We start from the raw sequence: 17,207 nt of genomic DNA, 5'->3' as shown, positions 1-17,207 counted from the left end.
ACAAAAAAAGTCAAAATTTTTTTTGACCTCAAAAAGTCATAAAAAACGTCATAGTATAGTATGGCGTTTTTTTCGGACAAAAAAAGTCAAAAAATTTTTTTTGACCTCAAAAAGTCATAAAAAACGTCATAGTATAGTATGGCGTTTTTTTCGGACAAAAAAAGTCAAAAAATTTTTTGACCTCAAAAAGTCATAAAAAACGTCATAGTATAGTATGGCGTTTTTTTCGGACAAAAAAAGTCAAAAAATTTTTTGACCTCAAAAAGTCATAAAAAAATGTCATAGTATAGTATGGCGTTTTTTTCGGACAAAAAAAGTCAAATTTTTTTTTTACCTCAAAAAGTCATAAAAAACGTCATAGTATAGTAAGGCATCAAAATCGGACAAAAAAAGTCAAAAATTTTTTTGACCTCAAAAAGTCATAAAAAACGTCATAGTATAGTATGTCGTTTTTTTCGGACAAAAAAAGTCAAAATTTTTTTTGACCTCAAAAAGTCATAAAAAACGTCATAGTATAGTATGGCGTTTTTTTCGGACAAAAAAAGTTAAAAAAATTTTTTGACCTCAAAAAGTCATAAAAAACGTCATAGTATAGTATGGCGTTTTTTTCGGACAAAAAAAGTCAAAAAAATTTTTGACCTCAAAAAGTCATAAAAAACGTCATAGTATAGTATGGCGTTTTTTTCGGACAAAAAAAGTCAAAAAAATTTTTGACGTCAAAAAGTCATAAAAAAAGTCATAGTATAGTAAGGCATCAAAATCGGACAAAAAAAGTCAAAAAATTTTTTGACCTCAAAAAGTCATAAAAAACGTCATAGTATAGTATGGCGTTTTTTTCGGACAAAAAAAGTCAAAAATTTTTTTGACCTCAAAATGTCATAAAAAACGTCATAGTATAGTATGGCGTTTTTTTCGGACAAAAAAAGTCAAAATTTTTTTTGACCTCAAAAAGTCATAAAAAACGTCATAGTATAGTATGGCGTTTTTTTCGGACAAAAAAAGTCAAAAATTTTTTTGACCTCAAAAAGTCATAAAAAACGTCATAGTATAGTATGGCTTTTTTTCGGACAAAAAAAGTCAAAAAATTTTTTGACCTCAAAAAGTCATAAAAAACGTCATAGTATAGTAAGGCATCAAAATCTGACAAAAAAAGTCAAAAATTTTTTTGACCTCAAAAAGTCATAAAAAACGTCATAGTATAGTATGGCGTTTTTTTCGGACAAAAAAAGTCAAAAATTTTTTTGACCTCAAAAAGTCATAAAAAACGTCATAGTATAGTATGGCGTTTTTTTCGGACAAAAAAAGTCAAAAATTTTTTTGACCTCAAAAAGTCATAAAAAACGTCATAGTATAGTATGGCGTTTTTTTCGGACAAAAAAAGTCAAAAAATTTTTTGACCTCAAAAAGTCATAAAAAACGTCATAGTATAGTATGGCGTTTTTTTCGGACAAAAAAAGTCAAAAAATTTTTTGACCTCAAAAAGTCATAAAAAACGTCATAGTATAGTATGGCGTTTTTTTCGGACAAAAAAAGTCAAATTTTTTTTTTACCTCAAAAAGTCATAAAAAACGTCATAGTATAGTATGTCGTTTTTTTCGGACAAAAAAAGTCAAAAATTTTTTTTACCTCAAAAAGTCATAAAAAACGTCATAGTATAGTATGGCGTTTTTTTCAGACAAAAAAAGTCAAAATTTTTTTTGACCTCAAAAAGTCATAAAAAACGTCATAGTATAGTAAGGCATCAAAATCGGACAAAAAAAGTCAAAAATTTTTTTGACCTCAAAAAGTCATAAAAAACGTCATAGTATAGTAAGGCATCAAAATCGGACAAAAAAAGTCAAAAAATTTTTTGACCTCAAAAAGTCATAAAAAACGTCATAGTATAGTATGGCGTTTTTTTCGGACAAAAAAAGTCAAAAATTTTTTTGACCTCAAAAAGTCATAAAAAACGTCATAGTATAGTATGGCGTTTTTTTCGGACAAAAAAAGTCAAAAAATTTTTTGACCTCAAAAAGTCATAAAAAACGTCATAGTATAGTATGGCGTTTTTTTCGGACAAAAAAAGTCAAAAATTTTTTTGACCTCAAAAAGTCATAAAAAACGTCATAGTATAGTATGGCGTTTTTTTCGGACAAAAAAAGTCAAATTTTTTTTTTACCTCAAAAAGTCATAAAAAACGTCATAGTATAGTATGTCGTTTTTTTCGGACAAAAAAAGTCAAAATTTTTTTTGACCTCAAAAAGTCATAAAAAACGTCATAGTATAGTATGGCGTTTTTTTCGGACAAAAAAAGTCAAATTTTTTTTTTTACCTCAAAAAGTCATAAAAAACGTCATAGTATAGTATGGCGTTTTTTTCGGACAAGAAAAGTCAAATTTTTTTTTTTACCTCAAAAAGTCATAAAAAACGTCATAGTATAGTAAGGCATCAAAATCGGACAAAAAAAGTCAAAAAAATTTTTGACCTCAAAAAGTCATAAAAAACGTCATAGTATAGTAAGACGTCAAAATCGGACAAAAAAAGTCAAAATTTTTTTTGACCTCAAAAAGTCATAAAAAACGTCATAGTATAGTATGTCGTTTTTTTCGGACAAAAAAAGTCAAAAAATTTTTTTACCTCAAAAAGTCATAAAAAACGTCATAGTATAGTATGGCGTTTTTTTCGGACAAAAAAAGTCAAAATTTTTTTTGACCTCAAAAAGTCATAAAAAACGTCATAGTATAGTAAGGCATCAAAATCGGACAAAAAAAGTCAAAATTTTTTTTGACCTCAAAAAGTCATAAAAAACGTCATAGTATAGTAAGGCATCAAAATCGGACAAAAAAAATCAAAATTTTTTTTTGACCTCAAAAAGTCATAAAAAACGTCATAGTATAGTATGGCGTTTTTTTTTGGAAAAAAAAAGTCAAAAATTTTTTTGACCTCAAAAAGTCATAAAAAACGTCATAGTATAGTATGGCGTTTTTTTCGGGAAAAAAAAGTCAAATTTTTTTTTTACCTCAAAATGTCATAAAAAACGTCGTAGTATAGTATGGCGTTTTTTTCGGACAAAAAAAGTCAAAAATTTTTTTGACCTCAAAAAGTCATAAAAAACGTCATAGTATAGTATGGCATTTTTTTCGGACAAAAAAAGTCAAAATTTTTTTTGACCTCAAAATGTCATAAAAAACGTCATAGTATAGTATGGCGTTTTTTTCGGACAAAAAAAGTCAAACATTTTTTTTACTTAAAAATGTCATAAAAAACGTCATAGTATAGTAAGGCGTCAAAATCGGACAAAAAAGTCAAAATTTTTTTTGACCTCAAAATGTCATAAAAAACATCATAGTATAGTATGGCGTTTTTTTCGGACAAAAAAGTCAAAAAAATTTTTTACTTAAAATTGTCATAAAAAACGTCATAGTATAGTAAGGCGTCAAAATCGGACAAAAAAAGTCAAAAAATTTTTTGACCTCAAAAAGTCATAAAAAACGTCATAGTATAGTATGGCGTTTTTTTCGGACAAAAAAAGTCAAAATTTTTTTTGACCTCAAAATGTCATAAAAAACGTCATAGTATAGTAAGGCCTCAAAATCGGACAAAAAAAGTCAAAAAATTTTTTGACCTCAAAAAGTCATAAAAAACGTCATAGTATAGTAAGGCATCAAAATCGGACAAAAAAAGTCAAAATTTTTTTTGACCTCAAAATGTCATAAAAAACGTCATAGTATAGTATGGCATTTTTTTCGGACAAAAAAAGTCAAAAATTTTTTTGACCTCAGAATGTCATAAAAAACGTCATAGTATAGTAAGGCATCAAAATCGGACAAAAAAAGTCAAAAATTTTTTTGACCTCAAAATGTCATAAAAAACGTCATAGTATAGTATGGCGTTTTTTTCGGACAAAAAAAGTCAAAATTTTTTTTGACCTCAAAATGTCATAAAAAACGTCATAGTATAGTATGGCGTTTTTTTCGGACAAAAAAAGTCAAAATTTTTTTTGACCTCAAAAAGTCATAAAAAACGTCATAGTATAGTATGGCGTTTTTTTCGGACAAAAAAAGTCAAAAAATTTTTTGACCTCAAAAAGTCATAAAAAACGTCATAGTATAGTATGGCGTTTTTTTTTTCGGACAAAAAAAGTCAAAAAATTTTTTAACCTCAAAAAGTCATAAAAAACGTCATAGTATAGTAAGGCATCAAAATCGGACAAAAAAAGTCAAAATTTTTTTTGACCTCAAAAAGTCATAAAAAACGTCATAGTATAGTATGGCGTTTTTTTTGGACAAAAAAAGTCAAAAAAATTTTTTACCTCAAAAAGTCATAAAAAACGTCATAGTATAGTATGGCGTTTTTTTCGGACAAAAAAAGTCAACATTTTTTTTGACCTCAAAAAGTCATAAAAAACGTCATAGTATAGTATGGCGTTTTTTTCGGACAAAAAAAGTCAATTTTTTTTTTACCTCAAAATGTCATAAAAAACGTCATAGTATAGTAAGGCATCAAAATCGGACAAAAAAAGTCAAAATTTTTTTTGACCTCAAAAAGTCATAAAAAACGTCATAGTATAGTATGGCGTTTTTTTCGGACAAAAAAAGTCAAAATTTTTTTTGACCTCAAAAAGTCATAAAAAACGTCATAGTATAGTATGGCATTTTTTTCGGACAAAAAAAGTCAAAATATTTTTTGACCTCAAAAAGTCATAAAAAACGTCATAGTATAGTATGGCGTTTTTTTCGGACAAAAAAAGTCAAAAAATTTTTTTACCTCAAAAAGTCATAAAAAACCTCATAGTATAGTATGTCGTTTTTTTCGGACAAAAAAAGTCAAAAATTTTTTTGACCTCAAAAAGTCATAAAAAACGTCATAGTATAGTATGGCGTTTTTTTCGGACAAAAAAAGTCAAATTTTTTTTTGACCTCAAAAAGTCATAAAAAACGTCATAGTATAGTATGTCGTTTTTTTCGGACAAAAAAAGTCAAAATTTTTTTTTACCTCAAAAAGTCATAAAAAACGTCATAGTATAGTATGGCGTTTTTTTCGGACAAAAAAAGTCAAAAATTTTTTTGACCTCAAAAAGTCATAAAAAACGTCATAGTATAGTATGGCGTTTTTTTCGGACAAAAAAGTCAAAAAAATTTTTGACCTCAAAAAGTCATAAAAAACGTCATAGTATAGTAAGGCATCAAAATCGGACAAAAAAAGTCAAAAAATTTTTTGACCTCAAAAAGTCATAAAAAACGTCATAGTATAGTATGGCGTTTTTTTCGGACAAAAAAAGTCAAAAATTTTTTTGACCTCAAAAAGTCATAAAAAACGTCATAGTATAATATGGCGGTTTTTTTTTGGAAAAAAAAGTCAAATTTTTTTTTTACCTCAAAATGTCATAAAAAACGTCATAGTATAGTATGGCGTTTTTTTCGGACAAAAAAAGTCAAAATTTTTTTTGACCTCAAAAAGTCATAAAAAACGTCATAGTATAGTAAGGCCTCAAAATCGGACAAAAAAAGTCAAAAATTTTTTTGACCTCAAAAAGTCATAAAAAACGTCATAGTATAGTATGGCGTTTTTTTCGGACAAAAAAAGTCAAATTTTTTTTTTACCTCAAAAAGTCATAAAAACGTCATAGTATAGTATGTCGTTTTTTTCGGACAAAAAAAGTCAAAATTTTTTTTGACCTCGAAAAGTCATAAAAAACGTCATAGTATAGTATGGCGTTTTTTTCGGACAAAAAAAGTCAAATTTTTTTTTTTACCTCAAAAAGTCATAAAAAACGTCATAGTATAGTAAGGCATCAAAATCGGACAAAAAAAGTCAAAAATTTTTTTGACCTCAAAAAGTCATAAAAAACGTCATAGTATAGTATGTCGTTTTTTTCGGACAAAAAAAGTCAACATTTTTTTTGACCTCAAAAAGTCATAAAAAACGTCATAGTATAGTATGGCGTTTTTTTCGGACAAAAAAAGTCAAAATTTTTTTTGACCTCAAAATGTCATAAAAAACGTCATAGTATAGTATGGCGTTTTTTTCGGACAAAAAAAGTCAAACATTTTTTTTACTTAAAAATGTCATAAAAAACGTCATAGTATAGTAAGGCGTCAAAATCGGACAAAAAAGTCAAAATTTTTTTTGACCTCAAAATGTCATAAAAAACATCATAGTATAGTATGGCGTTTTTTTCGGACAAAAAAGTCAAAAAAATTTTTTACTTAAAATTGTCATAAAAAACGTCATAGTATAGTAAGGCGTCAAAATCGGACAAAAAAAGTCAAAAAATTTTTTGACCTCAAAAAGTCATAAAAAACGTCATAGTATAGTATGGCGTTTTTTTCGGACAAAAAAAGTCAAAATTTTTTTTGACCTCAAAATGTCATAAAAAACGTCATAGTATAGTAAGGCCTCAAAATCGGACAAAAAAAGTCAAAAAATTTTTTGACCTCAAAAAGTCATAAAAAACGTCATAGTATAGTAAGGCATCAAAATCGGACAAAAAAAGTCAAAATTTTTTTTGACCTCAAAATGTCATAAAAAACGTCATAGTATAGTATGGCATTTTTTTCGGACAAAAAAAGTCAAAAATTTTTTTGACCTCAGAATGTCATAAAAAACGTCATAGTATAGTAAGGCATCAAAATCGGACAAAAAAAGTCAAAAATTTTTTTGACCTCAAAATGTCATAAAAAACGTCATAGTATAGTATGGCGTTTTTTTCGGACAAAAAAAGTCAAAATTTTTTTTGACCTCAAAATGTCATAAAAAACGTCATAGTATAGTATGGCGTTTTTTTCGGACAAAAAAAGTCAAAATTTTTTTTGACCTCAAAAAGTCATAAAAAACGTCATAGTATAGTATGGCGTTTTTTTCGGACAAAAAAAGTCAAAAAATTTTTTGACCTCAAAAAGTCATAAAAAACGTCATAGTATAGTATGGCGTTTTTTTTTCGGACAAAAAAAGTCAAAAAATTTTTTAACCTCAAAAAGTCATAAAAAACGTCATAGTATAGTAAGGCATCAAAATCGGACAAAAAAAGTCAAAATTTTTTTTGACCTCAAAAAGTCATAAAAAACGTCATAGTATAGTATGGCGTTTTTTTTGGACAAAAAAAGTCAAAAAAATTTTTTACCTCAAAAAGTCATAAAAAACGTCATAGTATAGTATGGCGTTTTTTTCGGACAAAAAAAGTCAACATTTTTTTTGACCTCAAAAAGTCATAAAAAACGTCATAGTATAGTATGGCGTTTTTTTCGGACAAAAAAAGTCAATTTTTTTTTTACCTCAAAATGTCATAAAAAACGTCATAGTATAGTAAGGCATCAAAATCGGACAAAAAAAGTCAAAATTTTTTTTGACCTCAAAAAGTCATAAAAAACGTCATAGTATAGTATGGCGTTTTTTTCGGACAAAAAAAGTCAAAATTTTTTTTGACCTCAAAAAGTCATAAAAAACGTCATAGTATAGTATGGCGTTTTTTTCGGACAAAAAAAGTCAAAATATTTTTTGACCTCAAAAAGTCATAAAAAACGTCATAGTATAGTATGGCGTTTTTTTCGGACAAAAAAAGTCAAAAAATTTTTTTACCTCAAAAAGTCATAAAAAACCTCATAGTATAGTATGTCGTTTTTTTCGGACAAAAAAAGTCAAAAATTTTTTTGACCTCAAAAAGTCATAAAAAACGTCATAGTATAGTATGGCGTTTTTTTCGGACAAAAAAAGTCAAATTTTTTTTTGACCTCAAAAAGTCATAAAAAACGTCATAGTATAGTATGTCGTTTTTTTCGGACAAAAAAAGTCAAAATTTTTTTTTACCTCAAAAAGTCATAAAAAACGTCATAGTATAGTATGGCGTTTTTTTCGGACAAAAAAAGTCAAAAATTTTTTTGACCTCAAAAAGTCATAAAAAACGTCATAGTATAGTATGGCGTTTTTTTCGGACAAAAAAGTCAAAAAAATTTTTGACCTCAAAAAGTCATAAAAAACGTCATAGTATAGTAAGGCATCAAAATCGGACAAAAAAAGTCAAAAAATTTTTTGACCTCAAAAAGTCATAAAAAACGTCATAGTATAGTATGGCGTTTTTTTCGGACAAAAAAAGTCAAAAATTTTTTTGACCTCAAAAAGTCATAAAAAACGTCATAGTATAATATGGCGGTTTTTTTTTGGAAAAAAAAGTCAAATTTTTTTTTTACCTCAAAATGTCATAAAAAACGTCATAGTATAGTATGGCGTTTTTTTCGGACAAAAAAAGTCAAAATTTTTTTTGACCTCAAAAAGTCATAAAAAACGTCATAGTATAGTAAGGCCTCAAAATCGGACAAAAAAAGTCAAAAATTTTTTTGACCTCAAAAAGTCATAAAAAACGTCATAGTATAGTATGGCGTTTTTTTCGGACAAAAAAAGTCAAATTTTTTTTTTACCTCAAAAAGTCATAAAAACGTCATAGTATAGTATGTCGTTTTTTTCGGACAAAAAAAGTCAAAATTTTTTTTGACCTCGAAAAGTCATAAAAAACGTCATAGTATAGTATGGCGTTTTTTTCGGACAAAAAAAGTCAAATTTTTTTTTTTACCTCAAAAAGTCATAAAAAACGTCATAGTATAGTAAGGCATCAAAATCGGACAAAAAAAGTCAAAAATTTTTTTGACCTCAAAAAGTCATAAAAAACGTCATAGTATAGTATGTCGTTTTTTTGGGCAAAAAAAGTCAAAATTTTTTTTGACCTCAAAAAGTCATAAAAAACGTCATAGTATAGTATGGCGTTTTTTTCGGACAAAAAAAGTTAAAAAAATTTTTTGACCTCAAAAAGTCATAAAAAACGTCATAGTATAGTATGGCGTTTTTTTCGGACAAAAAAAGTCAAAAAAATTTTTGACCTCAAAAAGTCATAAAAAACGTCATAGTATAGTATGGCGTTTTTTTCGGACAAAAAAAGTCAAAAAAATTTTTGACGTCAAAAAGTCATAAAAAAAGTCATAGTATAGTAAGGCATCAAAATCGGACAAAAAAAGTCAAAAAATTTTTTGACCTCAAAAAGTCATAAAAAACGTCATAGTATAGTATGGCGTTTTTTTCGGACAAAAAAAGTCAAAATTTTTTTTGACCTCAAAATGTCATAAAAAACGTCATAGTATAGTATGGCGTTTTTTTCGGACAAAAAAAGTCAAAATTTTTTTTGACCTCAAAAAGTCATAAAAAACGTCATAGTATAGTAAGGCATCAAAATCGGACAAAAAAAGTCAAAATTTTTTTTGACCTCAAAAAGTCATAAAAAACGTCATAGTATAGTAAGGCATCAAAATCGGACAAAAAAAGTCAAAAAATTTTTTGACCTCAAAAAGTCATAAAAAACGTCATAGTATAGTATGGCGTTTTTTTCGGAAAAAAAAAGTCAAAATTTTTTTTGACCTCAAAAAGTCATAAAAAACGTCATAGTATAGTATGGCGTTTTTTTCGGACAAAAAAAGTCAAAAATTTTTTTGACCTCAAAAAGTCATAAAAAACGTCATAGTATAGTAAGGCATCAAAATCGGACAAAAAAAGTCAAAATTTTTTTTGACCTCAAAAAGTCATAAAAAACGTCATAGTATAGTAAGGCATCAAAATCGGACAAAAAAAGTCAAAAAAATTTTTGACCTCAAAAAGTCATAAAAAACGTCATAGTATAGTATGGCGTTTTTTTCGGAAAAAAAAAGTCAAAATTTTTTTTGACCTCAAAAAGTCATAAAAAACGTCATAGTATAGTATGGTGTTTTTTTTGGGAAAAAAAAGTCAAAAATTTTTCTGACCTCAAAAAGTCATAAAAAACGTCATAGTATAGTAAGGCATCAAAATCGGACAAAAAAAATCAAAATTTTTTTTTGACCTCAAAAAGTCATAAAAAACGTCATAGTATAGTATGGCGTTTTTTTTTGGAAAAAAAAAGTCAAAAATTTTTTTGACCTCAAAAAGTCATAAAAAACGTCATAGTATAGTATGGCGTTTTTTTCGGAAAAAAAAAGTCAAAATTTTTTTTTACCTCAAAAAGTCATAAAAAACGTCATAGTATAGTAAGGCATCAAAATCGGACAAAAAAAGTCAAAAAATTTTTTGACCTCAAAAAGTCATAAAAAACGTCATAGTATAGTATGGCGTTTTTTTCGGACAAAAAAAGTCAAATTTTTTTTTTACCTCAAAAAGTCATAAAAAACCTCATAGTATAGTATGTCGTCTTTTTCGGACAAAAAAAGTCAACATTTTTTTTTACCTCAAAAAGTCATAAAAAACGTCATAGTATAGTATGGCGTTTTTTTTGGGAAAAAAAAGTCAAAAATTTTTTTGACCTCAAAAAGTCATAAAAAACGTCATAGTATAGTATGGCGTTTTTTTTGGACAAAAAAAGTTAAAAATTGTTTTGACCTCAAAAAGTCATAAAAAACGTCATAGTATAGTATGGCGTTTTTTTCGGACAAAAAAAGTCAAAATTTTTTTTGACCTCAAAAAGTCATAAAAAACGTCATAGTATAGTAAGGCATCAAAATCGGACAAAAAAAGTCAAAAAAAATTTTTGACCTCAAAAAGTCATAAAAAACGTCATAGTATAGTATGGCGTTTTTTTCGGAAAAAAAAAGTCAAAATTTTTTTTGACCTCAAAAAGTCATAAAAAACGTCATAGTATAGTATGGTGTTTTTTTTGGGAAAAAAAAGTCAAAAATTTTTCTGACCTCAAAAAGTCATAAAAAACGTCATAGTATAGTAAGGCATCAAAATCGGACAAAAAAAATCAAAAATTTTTTTTGACCTCAAAAAGTCATAAAAAACGTCATAGTATAGTATGGCGTTTTTTTTTGGAAAAAAAAAGTCAAAATTTTTTTGACCTCAAAAAGTCATAAAAAACGTCATAGTATAGTATGGCGTTTTTTTTTTGGAAAAAAAAAGTCAAAAATTTTTTTGACCTCAAAAAGTCATAAAAAACGTCATAGTATAGTATGGCGTTTTTTTCGGACAAAAAAAGTCAAAATTTTTTTTGACCTCAAAATGTCATAAAAAACGTCATAGTATAGTAAGGCCTCAAAATCGGACAAAAAAAGTCAAAAAATTTTTTGACCTCAAAAAGTCATAAAAAACGTCATAGTATAGTAAGGCATCAAAATCGGACAAAAAAAGTCAAAATTTTTTTTGACCTCAAAATGTCATAAAAAACGTCATAGTATAGTATGGCATTTTTTTCGGACAAAAAAAGTCAAAAATTTTTTTGACCTCAGAATGTCATAAAAAACGTCATAGTATAGTAAGGCATCAAAATCGGACAAAAAAAGTCAAAAATTTTTTTGACCTCAAAATGTCATAAAAAACATCATAGTATAGTATGGCGTTTTTTTCGGAAAAAAAAAGTCAAATTTTTTTTTTACCTCAAAATGTCATAAAAAACGTCGTAGTATAGTATGGCGTTTTTTTCGGACAAAAAAAGTCAAAATTTTTTTTGACCTCAAAAAGTCATAAAAAACGTCATAGTATAGTATGGCGTTTTTTTCGGACAAAAAAAGTCAAAAAAAAATTTTTGACCTCAAAAAGTCATAAAAAACGTCATAGTATAGTAAGGCGTCAAAATCGGACAAAAAAAGTCAAAATTTTTTTTGACCTCAAAAAGTCATAAAAAACGTCATAGTATAGTATGGCGTTTTCTTCGGACAAAAAAAGTCAAAAATTTTTTTGACCTCAAAAAGTCATAAAAACGTCATAGTATAGTATGGCGTTTTTTTCTGGAAAAAAAAGTCAAAATTTTTTTTGACCTCAAAAAGTCATAAAAAACGTCATAGTATAGTATGGCGTTTTTTTCGGACAAAAAAAGTCAAAATTTTTTTTGACCTCAAAAAGTCATAAAAAACGTCGTAGTATAGTAAGGCATCAAAATCGGACAAAAAAAGTCAAAATTTTTTTTGACCTCAAAAAGTCATAAAAAACGTCATAGTATAGTATGGCGTTTTTTTCGGACAAAAAAAGTCAAAAATCTTTTTGACCTCAAAAAGTCATAAAAAACGTCATAGTATAGTATGGCGTTTTTTTCGGACAAAAAAAGTCAAAAAATTTTTTGACCTCAAAAAGTCATAAAAAACGTCATAGTATAGTATGGCGTTTTTTTCGGAAAAAAAAAGTCAAAAATTTTTTTTGACCTCAAAAAGTCATAAAAACGTCATAGTTTAGTATGGCGTTTTTTTCTGGAAAAAAAAGTCAAAATTTTTTTTGACCTCAAAAAGTCATAAAAAACGTCATAGTATAGTATGGCGTTTTTTTCGGACAAAAAAAGTCAAAATTTTTTTTGACCTCAAAAAGTCATAAAAAACGTCGTAGTATAGTAAGGCATCAAAATCGGACAAAAAAAGTCAAAATTTTTTTTGACCTCAAAAAGTCATAAAAAACGTCATAGTATAGTATGGCGTTTTTTTCGGACAAAAAAAGTCAAAAATCTTTTTGACCTCAAAAAGTCATAAAAAACGTCATAGTATAGTATGGCGTTTTTTTCGGACAAAAAAAGTCAAAAAATTTTTTGACCTCAAAAAGTCATAAAAAACGTCATAGTATAGTATGGCGTTTTTTTCGGAAAAAAAAAGTCAAAAATTTCTTTGACCTCAAAAAGTCATAAAAAACGTCATAGTATAGTATGGCGTTTTTTTCGGACAAAAAAAGTCAAAAAATTTTTTGACCTCAAAATGTCATAAAAACGTCATAGTATAGTATGGCGTTTTTTTCGGACAAAAAAAGTCAAAATTTTTTTTGACCTCAAAAAGTCATAAAAAACGTCATAGTATAGTATGGCGTTTTTTTCGGACAAAAAAAGTCAAAATTCTTTTTGACCTCAAAAAGTCATAAAAAACGTCATAGTGTAGTATGGCGTTTTTTTCGGACAAAAAAAGTCAAAAAAATTTTTGACCTCAAAAAGTCATAAAAAACGTCATAGTATAGTAAGGCATCAAAATCGGACAAAAAAAGTCAAAAAATTTTTTTACCTCAAAAAGTCATAAAAAACGTCATAGTATAGTAAGGCATCAAAATCGGACAAAAAAAGTCAAAAAATTTTTTGACCTCAAAAAGTCATAAAAAACGTCATAGTATAGTATGGCGTTTTTTTTCGGAAAAAAAAAGTCAAAATTTTTTTTGACCTCAAAAAGTCATAAAAAACGTCATAGTATAGTAAGGCATCAAAATCGGACAAAAAAAGTCAAAAAAATTTTTGACCTCAAAAAGTCATAAAAAACGTCATAGTATAGTATGGCGTTTTTTTCGGAAAAAAAAAGTCAAAATTTTTTTGACCTCAAAAAGTCATAAAAAACGTCATAGTATAGTATGGCGTTTTTTTCGGACAAAAAAAGTCAAAAAATTTTTTTGACCTCAAAAAGTCAGAAAAAACGTCATAGTATAGTATGGTTTTTTTTTGGGGAAAAAAAAGTCAAAAATTTTTTTGACCTCAAAAAGTCATAAAAAACGTCATAGTATAGTAAGGCATCAAAATCGGACAAAAAAATCTAAATTTTTTTTGACCTCAAAATGTCATAAAAAACGTCATAGTATAGTATGGCGTTTTTTTCGGACAAAATAAGTCAAACATTTTTTTGACCTCAAAAAGTCATAAAAAACGTCATAGTATAGTAAGGCATCAAAATCGGACAAAAAAAGTCAAATTTTTTTTTTACCTCAAAATGTCATAAAAAAACGTCATAGTATAGTATGGCGTTTTTTTCTGGAAAAAAAAGTCAAAATTTTTTTTGACCTCAAAAAGTCATAAAAAACGTCATAGTATAGTATGGCGTTTTTTTCGGACAAAAAAAGTCAAAATTTTTTTTGACCTCAAAAAGTCATAAAAAACGTCGTAGTATAGTATGTCTTTTTTTTTCGGACAAAAAAAGTCAAAATTTTTTTGAACTCAAAAAGTCATAAAAAACGTCATAGTATAGTATGGCGTTTTTTTCGGACAAAAAAAGTCAAAATTTTTTTTGACCTCAAAAAGTCATAAAAAACGTCATAGTATAGTAAGGCATCAAAATCGGACAAAAAAAGTCAAAATTTTTTTTGACCTCAAAAAGTCATAAAAAACGTCATAGTATAGTATGGCGTTTTTTTCGGACAAAAAAAGTCAAAAATCTTTTTGACCTCAAAAAGTCATAAAAAACGTCATAGTATAGTATGGCGTTTTTTTCGGACAAAAAAAGTCAAAAAATTTTTTGACCTCAAAAAGTCATAAAAAACGTCATAGTATAGTATGGCGTTTTTTTCGGAAAAAAAAAGTCAAAAATTTTTTTGACCTCAAAAAGTCATAAAAAACGTCATAGTATAGTATGGCGTTTTTTTCAGACAAAAAAAGTCAAAAATTTTTTTGACCTCAAAATGTCATAAAAACGTCATAGTATAGTATAGCGTTTTTTTCAGACAAAAAAAGTCAAAATTTTTTTTGACCTCAAAAAGTCATAAAAAACGTCATAGTATAGTATGGCGTTTTTTTCGGACAAAAAAAGTCAAAATTTTTTTTGACCTCAAAAAGTCATAAAAAACGTCATAGTATAGTATGGCGTTTTTTTCTGACAAAAAAAGTCAAAAAAATTTTTGACCTCAAAAAGTCATAAAAAACGTCATAGTATAGTATGGCGTTTTTTTCGGACAAAAAAAGTCAACATTTTTTTTGACCTCAAAAAGTCATAAAAAACGTCATAGTATAGTAAGGCATCAAAATCGGACAAAAAAAGTCAAAAAATTTTTTTACCTCAAAAAGTCATAAAAAACGTCATAGTATAATATGGCGTTTTTTTCGGACAAAAAAAGTTAAAAAATTTTTTTGACCTCAAAAAGTCATAAAAAACGTCATAGTATAGTATGGCGTTTTTTTCGGACAAAAAAAGTCAAAAAATTTTTTGACCTCAAAAAGTCATAAAAAACGTCATAGTATAGTATGGCGTTTTTTTCGGACAAAAAAAGTCAAAAATTTTTTTGACCTCAAAAAGTCATAAAAAAACGTCATAGTATAGTATGGCGTTTTTTTTTGGAAAAAAAAGTCAAAAATTTTTTTGACCTCAAAAAGTCATAAAAAACGTCATAGTATAGTATGGCGTTTTTTTCAGACAAAAAAAGTCAAAAAATTTTTTGACCTCAAAAAGTCATAAAAAACGTCATAGTATAGTAAGGCATCAAAATCGGACAAAAAAAGTCAAAATTTTTTTTGACCTCAAAAAGTCATAAAAAACGTCATAGTATAGTATGGCGTTTTTTTCGGACAAAAAAAGTCAAAAATTTTTTGACCTCAAAAAGTCATAAAAAACGTCATAGTATAGTATGGCGTTTTTTTCGGAAAAAAAAAGTCAAATTTTTTTTTGACCTCAAAAAGTCATAAAAAACGTCATAGTATAGTATGGCGTTTTTTTCGGACAAAAAAAGTCAATTTTTTTTTTTACCTCAAAATGTCATAAAAAACGTCATAGTATAGTATGGCGTTTTTTTCGGACAAAAAAAGTCAAAATTTTTTTTGACCTCAAAAAGTCATAAAAAACGTCATAGTATAGTATGGCGTTTTTTTCGGACAAAAAAAGTCAAAATTTTTTTTGACCTCAAAAAGTCATAAAAAACGTCATAGTATAGTATGGCGTTTTTTTCGGACAAAAAAAGTCAAAAAATTTTTTGACCTCAAAAAGTCATAAAAAACGTCATAGTATAGTATGGCGTTTTTTTCGGACAAAAAAAGTCAAAAATTTTTTTGACCTCAAAAAGTCATAAAAAAACGTCATAGTATAGTATGGCGTTTTTTTTTGGAAAAAAAAGTCAAAAATTTTTTTGACCTCAAAAAGTCATAAAAAACGTCATAGTATAGTATGGCGTTTTTTTCGGACAAAAAAAGTCAAAAAATTTTTTGACCTCAAAAAGTCATAAAAAACGTCATAGTATAGTAAGGCATCAAAATCGGACAAAAAAAGTCAAAATTTTTTTTGACCTCAAAAAGTCATAAAAAACGTCATAGTATAGTAAGGCATCAAAATCGGACAAAAAAAGTCAAAATTTTTTTTGACCTCAAAAAGTCATAAAAAACGTCATAGTATAGTATGGCGTTTTTTTCGGACAAAAAAAGTCAAAATTTTTTTTGACCTCAAAAAGTCATAAAAAACGTCATAGTATAGTATGGCGTTTTTTTCGGACAAAAAAAGTCAAAAAATTTTTTGACCTCAAAAAGTCATAAAAAACGTCATAGTATAGTATGGCGTTTTTTTCGGACAAAAAAAGTCAAAAAATTTTTTGACCTCAAAAAGTCATAAAAAACGTCATAGTATAGTATGGCGTTTTTTTCGGACAAAAAAGTCAAAAAAATTTTTTTACCTCAAAAAGTCATAAAAAACGTCATAGTATAGTAAGGCATCAAAATCGGACAAAGAAAGTCAAAAAATTTTTTGACCTCAAAAAGTCATAAAAAACGTCATAGTATAGTATGGCGTTTTTTTCGGACAAAAAAAGTCAAAAAATTTTTTGACCTCAAAAAGTCATAAAAAACGTCATAGTATAATATGGCGTTTTTTTTTTGGAAAAAAAAGTCAAATTTTTTTTTTACCTCAAAATGTCATAAAAAACGTCATAGTATAGTAAGGCATCAAAATCGGACAAAAAAAGTCAAACATTTTTTTGACCTCAAAAAGTCATAAAAAACGTCATAGTATAGTATGGCGTTTTTTTCGGACAAAAAAAGTCAAAAATTTTTTTTACCTCAAAAAGTCATAAAAAACGTCATAGTATAGTATGGCGTTTTTTTCGGACAAAAAAAGTCAAAAAAATTTTTTGACCTCAAAAAGTCATAAAAAACGTCATAGTATAGTATGGCGTTTTTTTCGGACAAAAAAAGTCAAAATTTTTTTTGACCTCAAAAAGTCATAAAAAACGTCATAGTATAGTATGGCGTTTTTTTCGGACAAAAAAAGTCAAAAAATTTTTTGACCTCAAAAAGTCATAAAAAACGTCATAGTATAGTAAGGCATCAAAATCGGACAAAAAAAGTCAAAATTTTTTTTGACCTCAAAAAGTCATAAAAAACGTCATAGTATAGTAAGGCATCAAAATCGGACAAAAAAAGTCAAAATTTTTTTTTGACCTCAAAAAGTCATAAAAAACGTCATAGTATAGTATGGCGTTTTTTTCGGACAAAAAAAGTCAAAAAATTTTTTGACCTCAAAAAGTCATAAAAAACGTCATAGTATAGTATGGCGTTTTTTTCGGACAAAAAAAGTCAA

Source organism: Toxotes jaculatrix, chromosome 18 (genome assembly GCF_017976425.1).
Source record: "Toxotes jaculatrix isolate fToxJac2 chromosome 18, fToxJac2.pri, whole genome shotgun sequence".
In the NCBI taxonomy this organism is placed as follows: domain Eukaryota; kingdom Metazoa; phylum Chordata; class Actinopteri; family Toxotidae; genus Toxotes; species Toxotes jaculatrix.
This window is presented reverse-complemented; position numbering follows the sequence as displayed.